The sequence below is a fragment of the Malaclemys terrapin genome, chromosome 3 (genome assembly GCF_027887155.1).
Source record: "Malaclemys terrapin pileata isolate rMalTer1 chromosome 3, rMalTer1.hap1, whole genome shotgun sequence".
Lineage (NCBI taxonomy): Eukaryota > Metazoa > Chordata > Testudines > Emydidae > Malaclemys > Malaclemys terrapin.
Window position 1 is genome coordinate 207,831,093 of NC_071507.1, and position 14,880 is coordinate 207,845,972.

General features: G+C 48.7%; 1 long non-coding RNA gene across 1 annotated transcript; it reads right to left on the bottom strand.

The window, feature by feature from the left end:
* Window positions 1–2,479: 2,479 nt before the first annotated feature.
* On the bottom strand, window positions 2,480–3,649 carry LOC128833889 (uncharacterized). The gene is made up of 3 exons (XR_008444348.1): window positions 3,598–3,649; window positions 3,400–3,454; window positions 2,480–2,574 (listed from the first exon to the last, which is right to left on the bottom strand). It is a non-coding gene; the product is annotated as an uncharacterized LOC128833889 (long non-coding RNA).
* Between the last annotated feature and the right edge of the window lie 11,231 nt (window positions 3,650–14,880).

Below are 14,880 nucleotides of genomic sequence, written 5' to 3' on the forward strand. Positions count from 1 at the left end.
CGGAGTCACGATGCCCCCGCAGGTAGGGTGAGAGAGCCGGCCTCTCTCCTCTGGGGAAGGAGACATGAACCTCCTCAGGGAATCCTGGATCCTTATGGGCAGTCCCCATCTTTGCTGCACTTGAATCTTTGTAACGTGGAACACCAGCTGCTTTTTAATGTCCCTCCCAAGGAAGAGCGGCTCCCCAAGGATGGGAACCACCTCAACCTCGGGCTTTGCCTTCAGGGAGGACAGCTTGGGAACCGGGGGTAGGAAACCCCGCAGGGATTTCCACAGGGCATCCGGCAAACCCCACTCCTGCTGCAGCTTCTTCTGCTGCATGTGCCAGTCCCAGTTCTCCCTGACCTCATCGAGCAGGAAATCGGTCTCCATCTCACTGAACTCCACCCCAGCTCCCCTGGCTGGGACGGCGGGAGGCAGCTTTGCCGGGGGCTCTGGGTCTAGGGTGAGCAGGCCCCGCTGCATGACGAGATGCTCACGCCATATGTGGAGTGTGATGGGGTGGGCAGGCTGTTGTCCCATCGTTGGCAATGCCACTGTCCTGGGCTTGCCTGGCTCCCCAGGGGGGCGGAGTGGCCTAGGCAGGGCAGTCTCTCTCACGAGGGGAGCATCTCTGTGCGACTCTCTCACCATCTTAGGAAACGCCTTCATTTGGATCTCCGAGCATTTCTGAGCCACGTGCTCCTGCAGCTTGATCACTGCCGTGGGCACAAGCCTGGCGAGGATGGCACCAGGGGATGCCATGATCCTGTGGGCCTTTTGGGGCAGGGATTCCGAGGGGCAGACACATGGTTCCTGGATCTCCAGGGCACGCTGAGGGCTGGTGTTGGATCTCAGGGGTTTTGTTTGTGGAGCTGGAGGCAGAAGAGCCGTGTGGGGTTTCTGGGGGGTGAGGGGTAAGCCCTGCTCATGCTGGAGTCTCCTTGAGTGCACATGACAGTCCAGCTCCTCCTGGACTTCATCGCTTGGGAAAGGGCCCCTGTTCATGTAGAGCTTCGCCCTGGGGTCTCTGTCCGGTATTTGCGGAGCAGGGGCGTTAGGGATCACCTTGGCCAGCGACTCAGTGGATAGGGTAGGTGCCCCCAGTTGGCTCTCCAAAAGCTTCTGTCGGATGTTGAAGTCTGAGCCATGGGCTGACGTCTGGTCCAGACCCGTGATCTGCTCTCGCCGGTCTCGTCTGCTGTGGACAGGAGGCCTAGGGAGAGGTTGGGCTTGGATGGGATGAGTGGATCCTTCCCAGCCCGCGACAGGCACGATCTCCCTTGTGCGGCAGAGGGGCTCTGACCGAGTCACGGAGGCTTCTCCCAGGGAAAAGGAGCTGTGACTCCAGAGGGAAGAGGGGTTGCATTCCATAGACAAATAGGAGAACTGGCTCACCGCAGATGTTGTCACACTCGGCCTGTGGGAGAGAGCAGACAAGGACCGATGGGACATGGCCCTGCTGAGCAAAGGCGGGGCTTGGGCACAGCCTTCCAACTGTACAGCAATGGGGCCGTGCCTAGGCATGCATGGCACACCACACTCTGACACAAGGACATCAACTGGCTAACAGCGGACTGAGAGGGGGAGCTGGCACTCAATTGATCTATAACGATAACCCCTTTGTCACACGCACATGTGCAGCACCTAGCACAATGGGGCCTTGAGCATGATTGGGGACCTAGTGCTATTTTAATAGAAAGATTAGCTACAAAAATTGGTCTGGGTGAGGAAGATGTGAGCGTGTGTGTAACCCTTGCCAGAGCATGTTGTGAAGGCCAAGACCATAAACAGGGGTCAAAAAAGAACTTTACAGCAGATTCCAGGCCAGGGACCCTCAACCCAGCAGTTCTGGGCTTTCCTCTCCCAGCCTTCCCTGCTACTTCCCTGGACTGCTTCCTGCCACTCCTGGCTCCCCTCCTTGCTCTGGGTGCACCAGCTCCAAACACGTCCCCCTCGGCCCAGGGAGGGGCTGCCCTTTCCCAGTAGCAGCCCCTGTCTGTTGCCAGCTTCCTGGCTTTAGGGGCCCCGCCTATTCCTGCCCAGCTGAGCCTGCTTGCCATCAATTTCCTGCTCCCTGGCTCTTCCTCCAGGGGCACCCTGTGGAGTTAATGGGTCTGCCTGGCCACCTTAGCCCCTTCCAGTCCTGTGTGGGGTGGACACCCCGTCCCAGGGGGTCATCTGATTGCTGTTTCTTTCAAACACAGCAGGAAGCAGGGGCAGGTTCTAGACAGTCGCCTGCTGGGAGATATTGCCGGACAGAAGGATTTGATCCTACTCACAACCCAGCTTGTGGTCTCTGCATTTAATTTCTGATAATCCCTCACCTCACTGTCACTGGTATCTCACCTTGGAAGCTAAAGCCTCTTAGTGGCTTTCCCCTCTTATTTTAGGATCCTGGAGTGTCTGGTTTTCTCTGCTCCCGCCTCTCTCCATTCACTATCCCCTCCCACCCAGCCCCCAGGCTGGTGCCCCCCCGTGCAGTTGCCTTACGGTTTCAGATCTTCATCCAGGTGTCTGGCCAGGTACTGAATATTCCTCTCAATGATCCTGAGGCGGTGAGCCCAGGGGAGCTGCTCCAGGTGCATGAGGCAGCTGTGGAACAGACAGAGCAGGTAGCTGAGTGCCGGCCCTGCCCTCAGGCCCTCTTTCACCCAGAGGGGCGGCACTGAAAGGCTCCCTGTCCCATTCTCCACTGAGGCAGCCTCCTCCCCTGCAATACCCAGGCCTTGGATGTTGGGGTTTTGGATTAGCTGGATTGTTAGGTGACCCCTGTCTAGTGCAGAGAAGGGGAGAGTGTATCCTGCTGGCAGCGTGTGTGTCATGTCCCTTCCGCAGAAGCTATCAACATATAGGATAACAGCCTACTACAGCTACCAACTAATGCAGCTCCCTCTTTAGCTCTAAGGGGTGCTTTCTGCTGCAGAGCTGAAGGTCCAGGTTCCAATCCTACTGGGAACCCATGCTGCGGGGTGGAGTAGGGGCCATTACACAGGTGCTACCGGATCCTTTTCACCCTACTCACCGTACCAGAAAAGCCAGCCTTCCTCCTGAACTCTCCACCTCACCTCCCTGGTGTGCACGGGGCCGCTCCCAGAAAACATGTTCTCCCCCTCTTGGGAGGGGAGGATGGTCCAGTCCAGTCGACACAATCTACCGCCCCCCCCCCCAACCCCAGGTTAAATGAGCCGCATGATGCTAGAGGAAGGAATGACCCATTGTACGACGCATGGGGGTGGATTAGAGATGGCAGCTTCTGCTGGGTGGGGATGAATTGCATGATTCTAAGGAGAATAGTTGCTTGCCTGGTCTATAGGTCGGGGCAGGGGAGGGATTACTAGGGCTACTGCCCCTGGGGGGGGATGACGCGAGAGGAGGGGACTGACCCACTGCAGATTTACGGAGGGGGGCATTGCTTACCATGTCTCTAGGGGTGCACAAGTCTCCTCCAACCCTTCCTCACAGCGTCCAAAACCTGCCAGAAGTGAGACATAAAGGAGACCTTGAGCTGCTTGGGCACCCTCTGCTTCCTAGTGCCCCAGAGCCCCAGATTTCAGGGGCCCCAGCCAGCGCCTCTGCACGACTGTGGGCATGACTGTGGGGTCAGGGGCTGCTTACCTTTCGGCTTCTTCCTTTTGTCCCTGTGCCTCGTCTTCCTCGGAGAAGCCTGCCACACACAGAGATAGCAGCAGGGTTATAAGGGAACTCCAATAAAACAGGGATAACAACGAGCCAGAGGTGATTGCCATGTGGGGCCAGGGGGCAGTTTTTCCCATCCCCGCTCCCTCCTAGTGGAAAAATACCACCAGTCCAAAATGATGTCCAGTACCAGGTGACAGGATCACATGACCCTGCAATGTCAAAGCAGCATCCCAGGAAACTTCTCAGGAAGGAGGAAGTTTAGTATCTTCAAAGTCCTACTGGCCCATCCAGGCGGATTGCCTACTGTTTGGTGGGCATTCCCCTGGTACAAGCACTTTTGTAATTGATACAGAGCCCGTATTCCTAACTTCAGATACAGAAATGATACATCCATACAAATAGGATAATCACATTCAGTAAATCAGAACCTTTCCAATGATATCTCACATGACCCATCTTGCATAAAACATACCTTAGTTATGCCATATTCATAGAACAATATTTCTATGAAGAATATAGGGCGTAATGTCACAGGGGTGAAGAAGCATGTGGACAAAGGCGATCCAGTGGGTATAGTGTTCCTGAACTTTCAGAAAGCTTTTAGGAAGATCCCTCCCCAGAGGTTCTTAAGCAAAGTAAGTTGTCAGGGGATAAGAGGGAAGGTCTTCTCATGGACCAGTAACTGGTTTTAAAGATAGGAAACAAAAGGTAGGAATAAATGGTGAGTTTCTGGAAGAGAGATAAATAGCAATGTCCCCCAAGGATCTGTACTGGGACCAGAGTTGTTCAACATTTTCATAAATGATCTAGAAAAGGGGGGAAAGAGTGAAGTGGCCAGATTTGCAGATGATACAAAACTAAAGATCGTTCAATCCAAAGCTGAATATGCCCTCCTTCTTCCTAGATGTAGAACTCTGTGTTGGGCTGTATGAAATCACATTTTGTTTGACTGGGCCCCATTTGCCAAACAAACTCTCCAGAACTCTCTGTATGACTGCCTCTGTATGAATGCCCTCATCGTTATTTCCCATTCTGCCAATCTTTGTGTCCTCAGCATATTTTTATCAGCAGCAATTTTATATTGACATCCAAGTCATTGATAAAGATATTGAAAAGCATCAGACCTAATATTGATCCCTGCAGAGCCCCATTAGAAACACCCGCATTCGACGAGCCCTTTGACAATTACTTTTTGAGATCTGTCAGTCAGCCATTAGCCTGGTCTCAGTCCATGTAACCTGTGCTCCATTGATATTGTATAGTGCTAATTTTTTAATCCAAATGTCCTGCGGTCCTTGAATGCATAAACAGGGAATCTCAAGTTGGAGGAGAGAGGTTATTATCCAGCCTTCTGGAATTCCCTCAGGAATCCTACATTTGTTAAAAATTCATGTCAGTGGGCCCATAACCTCCCGAGCCAGCTCTTTGAGGACTCTTGGGTGTAGCTGATCCGAGCCTGCTGATTTAAAAATACTTCTGTTTGGTCCCTGCATTCAGCTGGCATCAATCCAGCCTTTCCCTCTCTCTAGGATTCTCACTTACCTCAGATCTGAGGCGCCTCAGCACAGCATTCAAGATGAGAACCAGGAGCAGTATCAGGATCTCTAGACAGGGGGTCATTTCCCCTGCTCAGACACTCTTACCGTTCTGACCTAGAGACACTCTTAAACCAGCAGCAAGTGCCCAGGCTACACCTGAGGGCAGGTTGCTGCTCTGGCATCTGGCAGGCGCTGATGTCGTCTCTAGGTCAGAATGGGGCTGCCCTCCTGCAATGTCCCCCTAGCCTGTGAGCTGTCAATGCTGTGCTTACATCAGGAGATAGGATGTGGCAACAGCCCAAGGGGGCTGAGCTGCTGAGCTCAGAACTAGGCAGGAGAGAGGGCATCAGATTTCCCAGGAAAACCCTGCGTCTTTTCCGAGCTTTATGACTCTCAATCCCCCAGGCAAGGGACGTTTTTTCCCTACTTGTGAAGCAGAATCTCCCAGCCTGAAGTGATAATCTAGTGTTACAAGTGCAGAAAAGCTTTCACGGTATCGCGTGCCCAAGCATTCCAAAACCATGAGCTGGGCCCCACCAAAATCATGAGATTGACTTCAAAATAATGATATCTTAAAAAAAAATTCATCTGGGGAACTCTTCATTTGCCTTCTGGTGTCTGAGCCACTAGGGTGCACTCAATTTACATTTTCCAGCTTCTCTTTGCAACCATGAGGGCTTAAAATGTGCTAACAAATAAAATGAAATGAAATCAAATCAAATAAAAACCCGAGATTCTCATATAAATCACTTGACTCCAGCAGTGGGAGCTTTAAGAAAAGCACTCTATATCATGAGATAATAAAGAGCCCTTCCTCTTATCTAACACTTTTAGTCAGTGGATCTCAAAGCACTTTACAAAGGAGGTGTAGCATTAGCCCCCTTTTAGAGATGGGAAACTGAGGCACAGAGAAGAACAGTGACTTACCCAAGGTCACCCAGCAAGACAGTAGCAGAGACAGGACTAGCACTTATGTCTCCTGAGTTCCGTCTAGTGCTCTATCCACTAGGCCACAATGCATTTGAAGTAAGGGGTCATAGTCAGTACATTCCTGTGGTGTGTTGTGGTTATTTTGGGCTCTCCCAATGCCATGGTTGTTGAAGTGACACATTTTGACCTGTGACCTGTGCTGGCACAGGGGCATCATTGTTAAAACGAGTTTCTCACAGCAGGTTCTTGTTAGGCCTGAACACAAGTTAACTGGACCATGTCTCCGATGTCCCATTGGGAAAGTTTAAAAGCCACTGAAGGCCTTGCAGTGCACTGACATACTGGGATTTTCAGAAAGCCTTTGACAAGGTCCCTCCCCAAAGGCTCTTGAGCAAAGTAAGCTGTCCTGGGATAAGAGGGAGGGTCCTCTCATGGATCAGTAACTGGTTAAAAGATAGAAAACAAAGGGTAGGAATAAATAATCCATTGCTCAGAATGGAGAGAGGTAAATAGTGGTGTCCCCCAGTGGTCTGTACTGGGCCCAGTCCTATTCAACATATTCATCAATGATCTGGAAAAAGGGGTAAACAGAGAGGTGGCAAAATTTGCAGGCAATACAAAACTATTCAGGATAGTTAAGTCCAAAGCAGACTGTGAAGAGTTACAAAAGGATCTCACAAAACTGGGTGACTGGGCAACAAAATGGCAGATGAAATTGAAGGGTGATCAATGCAAAGTAATGCACATTGGAAAACATAATCCCAACTCTACAGATAAAATCATGGGGGCTAAATTAGCTGTTACCACTCAACAAGAGCTCTTGGAGGCATTGTGGATAGTTCTCTGAAAACATCCACTCAATCAGCAGTGGCAGTCAAAAACGGAAACAGAAAGTTGGGAATCATTAGGAAAAGGATAGCTAACAAGACAGAAAATATCCTATTGCCTCTATATAAATCCAGGGTACACACCGATCTTGAATACTGCCTGCAGATGTGGTCTCCCCATCTCAAAAAAAGATATCTTGGGATTGGAAAAGGTTCAGAAAAGGGCTACAAAAATGAGTAGGGGTCTGGAACAGCTTCTGTATGAGGAGACATTAATAAGACTGGGACTATTCAGCTTGGAAAAGAGACGACTAAGGGGGGATATGATTGAGGTCTATAAAATCATGACTGGTGGTGAGAAAGTAAACAAGGAAGTGTAATTTACTCCTTCTTATAACACAAGAACTAGCGCTTACCAAATGAAATTAATAGGCAGCAGGTTGAAAACAAACAAAAGAAGTATTTCTTCGCACAACGCACAGTCAACCTGTGGAACTCCTTGCCAGAGGATGTTGTGAAGGCAAAGACTAGAACAGGATTAAAAAAAAAACTACATAAGTTCATGAAAGATAGGTCCATCAATGGCTATTAGCCAAGATGGACAGGGATGCAATATTACGCCCTGAGTGTCCCTAGGCTCTGTTTGCCAGAAGCTGGGAATGGGCAATGGGGGGGTGGATCACTTGATGATTACCTGTTCTGTTCATTCCCTCTGAAACACCTGGTATTGGCCACGGTGGGAATACACGATAGTGGGCTAGCTGGACCATTGGTCTGACTCAGTCTGGTCATTCTTCTGTTACAGTTGTTCAGTCTCCGTGATACCTGTGATGTCATAATCCTGCTCAGGTCTCCAGTCTTCCATGGAGTCTGGATGGAAAGACAGGGTAGATGTCACATGCTGAGCTGGGCCTGTAAGAGCAACCTGTGTTCAGGCAGAGAGTGGCTCCTGGGAGAGCAGAGTCAGTGCTCCGTTAAAGAGCCGGAGACCAGGGCCTGGCCTGAGTGTAACCCACCCAACTTGGATTCCACCCGTGCCCGTAATAATTCCATTTTCCTGCAGGGCCGGGGAGCAGGGTCAGTCTGTTCTGACAGCGGAACTCCCAGCTGTGGAGAACACCATAAATCTGCCAGTTGGGACAGGTGGGGATGCCAGTACCCTGAGTTGCTCCGATTTGGAGGAAAGACGCCACAGTGTAGTAAAGCTGCTCAAACGAAACAAAAAACTCCTTCCGTTGCTAAGAAGACAATTTGTGGGTTAACTAAGACGCCTCATAAACCTAAACATGCTCTTAGCATTCCAGCAATACAGCCCATACCGGTCAAAGAAAAATAACAGGATCCAACATAGAGATTTCTTCAGTACTGACAGGTACACGGGCCACTAATCCCATGCATTGAAAGCATGCGCTGCTTATTTGGCATTTATGTCCTCACACCCTCCTGAGCTGACCAGGCCGCAAGCACCTTGTTCTTTGACTAGGCCGGGATCCTTCTCCGGGCAGTTATCTGCTCGCTGCAGGTAGGCAAAGCAGGCCTGCGAACACCAGCCCTCAGGGCAGAGATCTTCACCGCCCCCCATACGCTGTCTCCCTCTGGGGCTGGCTGAACTGGCCGAACAAGTTGGCACCCCCTTTTCTTTAAATTTGGGAGTGGAATTGGCCTTTCACCCTTGGAGATGCCCTACTGAGCATGTGTGACCCAAAGCAGCCCTCTAGTCACACCCTACATGCTATGGTCATCATCTTTGTACGAAATATGCCTTGTGAGGTACCATTTGAAAACTAACGACCCTCTGGTCAATAAGATCATGATGCAACATTACATAGAGAGTTATGAGTTCCCCCTGTATGCCATTACTTGTGAAAACCCCACAGCCCCTCCTCGGTAACGTTGTTAAAGAGGTCTGTCCTAAACAAAGGAATGGGGTTTCTATAAGCAGCAAACAGGGTCCTCAAGACAGCCGGGGAAGGAGATGGTAGTGAACAGAGCGATTTACATTTCAGCAAACACAAGTGGGGGGGAAAAGAAGCGCACGTGTAATGTTGACAGACAGGATCAAACCTGGGACCTCTGGAGCTTAGTGCATGAGTCTCTACGCAGGAGCTAAAAGCCAACAGGCTCTTAGCTAAGGCTGCAGAGACTCATTTTAGCTCTCTCTCATGAAGTGGTCTTGGTGCCACTAGCTGGGACAGGACACCACCCCCAGGAGGTGTGTGGGTTACACACGGAGCCTTCACCACCAGACTTCAGGCGCCTTCCTCACAGCTTGGATACACTTTGCTTTGAGGGGTCTCCTTTAGAACAGTGACTCTCAACCTTTTCAGTCTCCGGTGCCCCTTTCAGGAGTCTGATTTGTCTTGTGTACCCCCACGTTTCACCTCACTTAGAAACTACTTGTTTACAAAATCAGACATAAAATACAGATGTCACAGCACACTCTGACTGAAAAATTGCTGACTTTCTCCTTCTGTCTGTAGGAAATTTTAGTTTGTACTTATTTCACTAGTGCTTTTTATGTAGCCTGCTGTAAAACTAGGCAAATATCTACAGGAGTTGATGTACTCCCTAGAAGACCTCTGTGTACCCCGTACCCCTGGTTGACAACCACCGCTTTAGAAGAACCCACTTCCAAGACTCAACGGACTATAAAAGAAAGGGGCAGAGAACCCCACCTTCTCTCTTTAACCTAAGAAAATAAAAATACCAGCACCTTTGGGCCCCTGGAAGAGAGCCTGACCAAGGGGAGAGCCAGTCACCATTTAGCTGGGAGACTATGGATGAGAGAAACCATCTTGAACAGAGCCTGTGTCTTGCTAGATGAAGTTTTAGACCTTTACAAGTGTATTTTGTTTTGTTTTACTAGTAACTCTTTCTAGTTGCATTACTTATACTTGAATTCAAGGAATTCTTTGTATGGTTTGTTAATAGACTCATTTCAGTTTGATCATCAACTCAGTGCTGCGTTTCAAGGGAAGGGTCTAGTTACCCCCAGTTAAGTTAATAAGCTGTGAAGGGCTTTGGTGTCTTTAAAGGAACAAACAAACCATATGATTTCTCTGGACTGTCCTCGGGTTGAGGAAAATCCAGGACTGGGCGTGTGTTGGGGTTGCCCTGCATGTAGTAACCAGGCCGCCTGGCACACACAAACTCAGGAGGTGGTTGGCTGGTTGCCAAACCAGACAGTCTCTACGCAAAAGAATGAATGGACACAAATCTGACATCAGGAATCATAACATTCAAAAATCAGTAGGAGAACACTTTAACCTGTCTGGTCATTCTATGACAGACCTGCGGGTGGCAATTTTGAAACAGAAAAGCTTCAAAAACAAACTCCAATGAGAGACTGCTGAGCTGGAATTGATATGCAAACTAGATACAATCAATTTAGGCTTAAATAGGGACTGGGAATGGCTGAGCCATTACAAACATTGAATATTCTCTGGGAAGAAGGATAAAGGAGTTTGAGGCGCAAGTGGTGTTCTCGTCCATCCTCCCTGTGCAAGGAAAAGGCCGGGGTAGAGACCGTCGAATCGTGGAAGTCAACAAATGGCTATGCAGGTGGTGTCGGAGAGAAGGCTTTGGATTCTTCGACCATGAGATGGTGTTCCAAGAAGGAGGAGTGCTTGGCAGTGACGGACTCCACCTAACGAAGAGAGGGAAGAGCATCTTTGCCAGCAGGCTGGCTAACCTAATGAGGAGGGCTTTAAACTAGGTTCATCGAGGGAAGGAGACCAAAGCCCTGAGGTAAGTGGGGAAATGGGATACCGGGAGGAAGCACAAGCAGGAGAGCGCAAGAGGGGAGGACTCCTGTCTCATGCTGAGAAAGAAGGACGATCAATGAGTTATCTTAAGTGCCTATACACAAATGCAAGAAGCCTGGGAAACAAGCAGGGAGAACTGGAAGTCCTGGCACAGTCAGGGAACTATGATGCAATTGGAATAACAGAGACTTGGTGGGATAACTCACATGACTGGAGTACTGTCACGGATGGATATAAACTGTTCAGGAAGGACAGGCAGGGCAGAAAAGGTGGGGGAGTTGCATTGTATGTAAGAGAGGAGTATGACTGCTCAGAGCTCTGGTATGAAACTGCAGAAAAACCTGAGAGTCTCTGGATAAAGTTGAGAAGTGTGAGCAACAAGGGTAATGTCGTGGTTGGAGTCTGCTATAGACCACCAGACCAGGGGGATGAGGTGGACGAGGCTTTCTTCTAGCAACTAGCAGAAGTTGCTAGATCGCAGGCCCTGGTTCTCATGGGAGACTTTAATCACCCTGATATCTGCTGGGAGAGCAATACAGCGGTGCACAGAGAATCCAGGAAGTTTTTGGAAAGTGTAGGGGACAATTTCCTGGTGCAAGTGCTGGAGGAACCAACTAGGGGCAGAGCTTTTCTTGACCTGCTGCTCACAAACAGGGAAGAATAGAAGAAGCAAAAGTGGATGGGAACCTGGGAGGCAGTGACCATGAGATGGTCGAGTTCAGGATCCTGACACAAGGAAGAAAGGAGAGCCGCAGAATACGGACCCTGGACTTCAGAAAAGCAGACTTTGACTCCCTTAGGGAACAGATGGGCAGGATCCCCTGGGAGAATAACATGAAGGGCAAAGGGGTCCAGGAGAGCTGGCTGTATTTTAAAGAATCCTTTTTGAGGTTGCAGGAACAAACCATCCCGATGTGTAGAAAGAATAGTAAATATGGCAGGCGACCAGCTTGGCTAAACAGTGAAATCCTTGCTGATCTTAAACGCAAAAAAGAAGCTTACAAGAAGTGGAAGATTGGACAAATGACCAGGGAGGAGTATAAAAATATTGCTCAGGCCTGCAGGAGTGAAATCAGGAAGGCCAAATCACACTTGGAGTTGCAGCTAGCAAGAGATGTTAAGAGTAACAAGAAGGGTTTCTTCAGGTATGTTAGCAACAAGAAGAAAGTCAAGGAAAGTGTGGGTCCCTTACTGAATGAGGGAGGCAACCTAGTGACCGAGGATGTGGAAAAAGCTAATGTACTCAATGCTCTGTCTTCACGAAGAAGGTCAGCTCCCAGACTGCAGCGCTGGGCAGCACAATATGGGGAGAAGGTGACCAGCCCTCTGTGGAGAAAGAAATGGTTCGGGACTATTTAGAAAAACTGGACGTGCACAAGTCCATGGGGCCGGATGCGCTGCATCCGAGGGTGCTAAAGGAGTTGGCGGGTGAGATTGCAGAGCCATTAGCCATTATTTTTGAAAACTCATGGCGATTGGGGGAGGTCCCAGATGACTGGAAAAAGGCTAATGTAGTGCCCATCTTTAAAAAAGGGAAGAAGGAGGCCAGTCAGCCTTACCTCAGTCCGTGGAAAAATCATGGAGCAGGTCCTCAAGGAATCAATTATGAAACATTTAGAGGAGAGGAAAGTGATCAGGAACAGTCAGCATGGATTCACCAAGGGGAAGTCGTGCCTTCCTAAACCTAATTGCCTTCTATGATGAGATAACTGGCTCTGTGGATGAGGGGAAAGCAGTGGATGTGTTATTCCTTGACTTTAGCAAAGCTTTTGATACGGTCTCCCACAGTATTCTTGCCGCCAAGTTAAAGAAGTATGGGCTGGATGAATGGACTGTAAGGTGGATAGAAAGCTGGCTAGATCGTCGGGCTCAACGGGTAGTGTTCAATGGCTCCATGTCTAGTTGGCAGCCGGTTTCAAGCGGAGTGCCCCAAGGGCCGGTTTTGTTTAATATCTTCATTAATGATCTGGAGGATGGTGTGGACTGCACTCTCAGCAAGTTTGCAGATGACACTAAACTGGGAGGTGTGGTAGATACACTAGAGGGTAGGGATCGGATACAGAGGGACCTAGACAAATTAGAGGATTGGGCCAAAAAAAACCTGATGAGGTTCAACAAGGACAAGTGCAGAGTCCTGCACTTAGGACGGAAGAATCCCATGCACTGCTACGGACTGGGGAATGAATGGCTAGGTAGCAGTTCTGCAGAAAAGGACCTAGGGGTCACAGTGGACCAGAAGCTGGATGAGTCAACAGTGTGCTCTTGTTGCCAAGAAGGCTAACGGCATTTTGGGCTGTATAAGTAGGGGCATTGCCAACAGATCGAGGAACGTGATCGTTCCCCTTTATTCGACATTGGTGAGGCCTCATCTGGAATACTGTGTCCAGTTTTGGGCCCCACACTACAAGAAGGATGTGGAAAAATTGGAAAGAGTCCAGCGGAGGGCAACAAAAATGATTAGGGGTCTGGAGCACATGGCTTATGAGGAGAGGCTGAAGGAACTGGGATTGTTTAGTCTCCAGAAGAGAAGAATGAGGTGGGATTTGATAGCAGCCTTCAACTACCTGAAGGGAGGCTTCAAAGAGGATGGAGCTTGGCTGTTCTCAGTGGTGGCAGATGACAGAACAAGGAGCAATGGTCTCAAGTTGCAGTGGGGGAGGTCCAGGTTGGATTTTAGGAAACACTATTTCACTAGGAGGGTGGTGAAGCACTGGAATGCGTTACCTAGGGAGGTGGTGGAGTCTCCTTCCTTGGAGATTTTTAAGGCCTGGCTTGACAAAGCTCTGGCTGGGATTATTTAGTTGGGGATTGGTCCTGCTTTGAGCAGCGTGTTGGACTAGATGACCTCCTGAGGTCCCTTCCAACCCAGATATTCTATGATTCTATTCTATGACCTTAGCCACATTTTTAAAAAGCACTTTGGTCCCATTTTCAGAAGCGATGGAGGTGCTTAAGAGCTTGTTTCACTGAAAGTCAATGGGCCTTAGGCTCTTAAGAGCCTGTTACTTTTGAAAATTTGAGGTGGGCACCTAAGTCACATAGGAAAATACAACTTCCCTGACTACACTCGAATTTAAAAATGTATTAGTTAAAACAGGCCCAGAGTACTACCCTGACTGCAATGGGACTACTTATGGTATGAGGTACTATTCAATGTGAATGAAGGTATCACATTGACCCCTAGGTTGTACATTCTTTAGGGCAGGGGTCTTCTTTTCATTATATGCGTTTGCACAGTGTCTGACACGATGTGACCCTGATCCTGACTGGCCTCTACAGGCTATTGTAATAAGAGTAATCATAAACAGGAGAAATGACCCTGCATGAGAAGTTCCTCCCTTCAGATGTGTGGGGCTTGGCGGGTCTGATGTTAGGATATCATTAGATGTGACATCCCACTAATAAAAAGTCTTGGATTAGGAATCATTGTTCACGTGACCGGCCCCTCTTCAAACAACATATGTATGTGTGTGATTTATTATTTATTTTCGTTATTAACAGGGGAACAAGGATCTTAACTTATTCCCAGAGAAACCCATCCTCTTTTTCTTGCATCCAGATTGCTTCAGCCCCAATTTATCTCTGGTATTGAATAATCTCATGCACACACTGGGCCAATTTAATCCCAGGAGTATTTATTATTATTTACTATTTGTATTACAGTGGTGGCTTGGGGCCCAGCATTCCCTGGTGCTAGATGCTGTATGTACACATAGTAAAACACAGCCTATGCCATGAAGATCTTACAATCTAAATAAACTAGACAAAGGGTAGAAAAAGAAAGTGTTCTCACCTTTGGACAGATGGGAAACTAAGGCAGAGATTAAGGCCTTGTCTGTACTAGAAAAATTGCATTGGTTTGACTAAATTAAACTGGTGAAAATCCCTAATATAGAAGCACTTAAACTGGTTTTTCGTTGATTCCAAGGCCAAAAGGGGCCACCATGATCATCTAGTTTGACACAGGCTACCACTAGAGAACCTTCCCTAAATAATTCTTAGAGCAGATCTTTTAGAAAAACATCCAATCTTGATATAAAAATGGCTAGGATGGAGAATCCACCACAACTCTTGGTGTAAATTGTTCCAGTGGTTAATTACCCTCACTGTTAAAATGATGCTTTATTTCCAGTCTGAATTTGTCTAGCTTCAGCTTCCAGACATTGGATCGTGTTAGACCTTTCTCGGCTAGATTGAAGA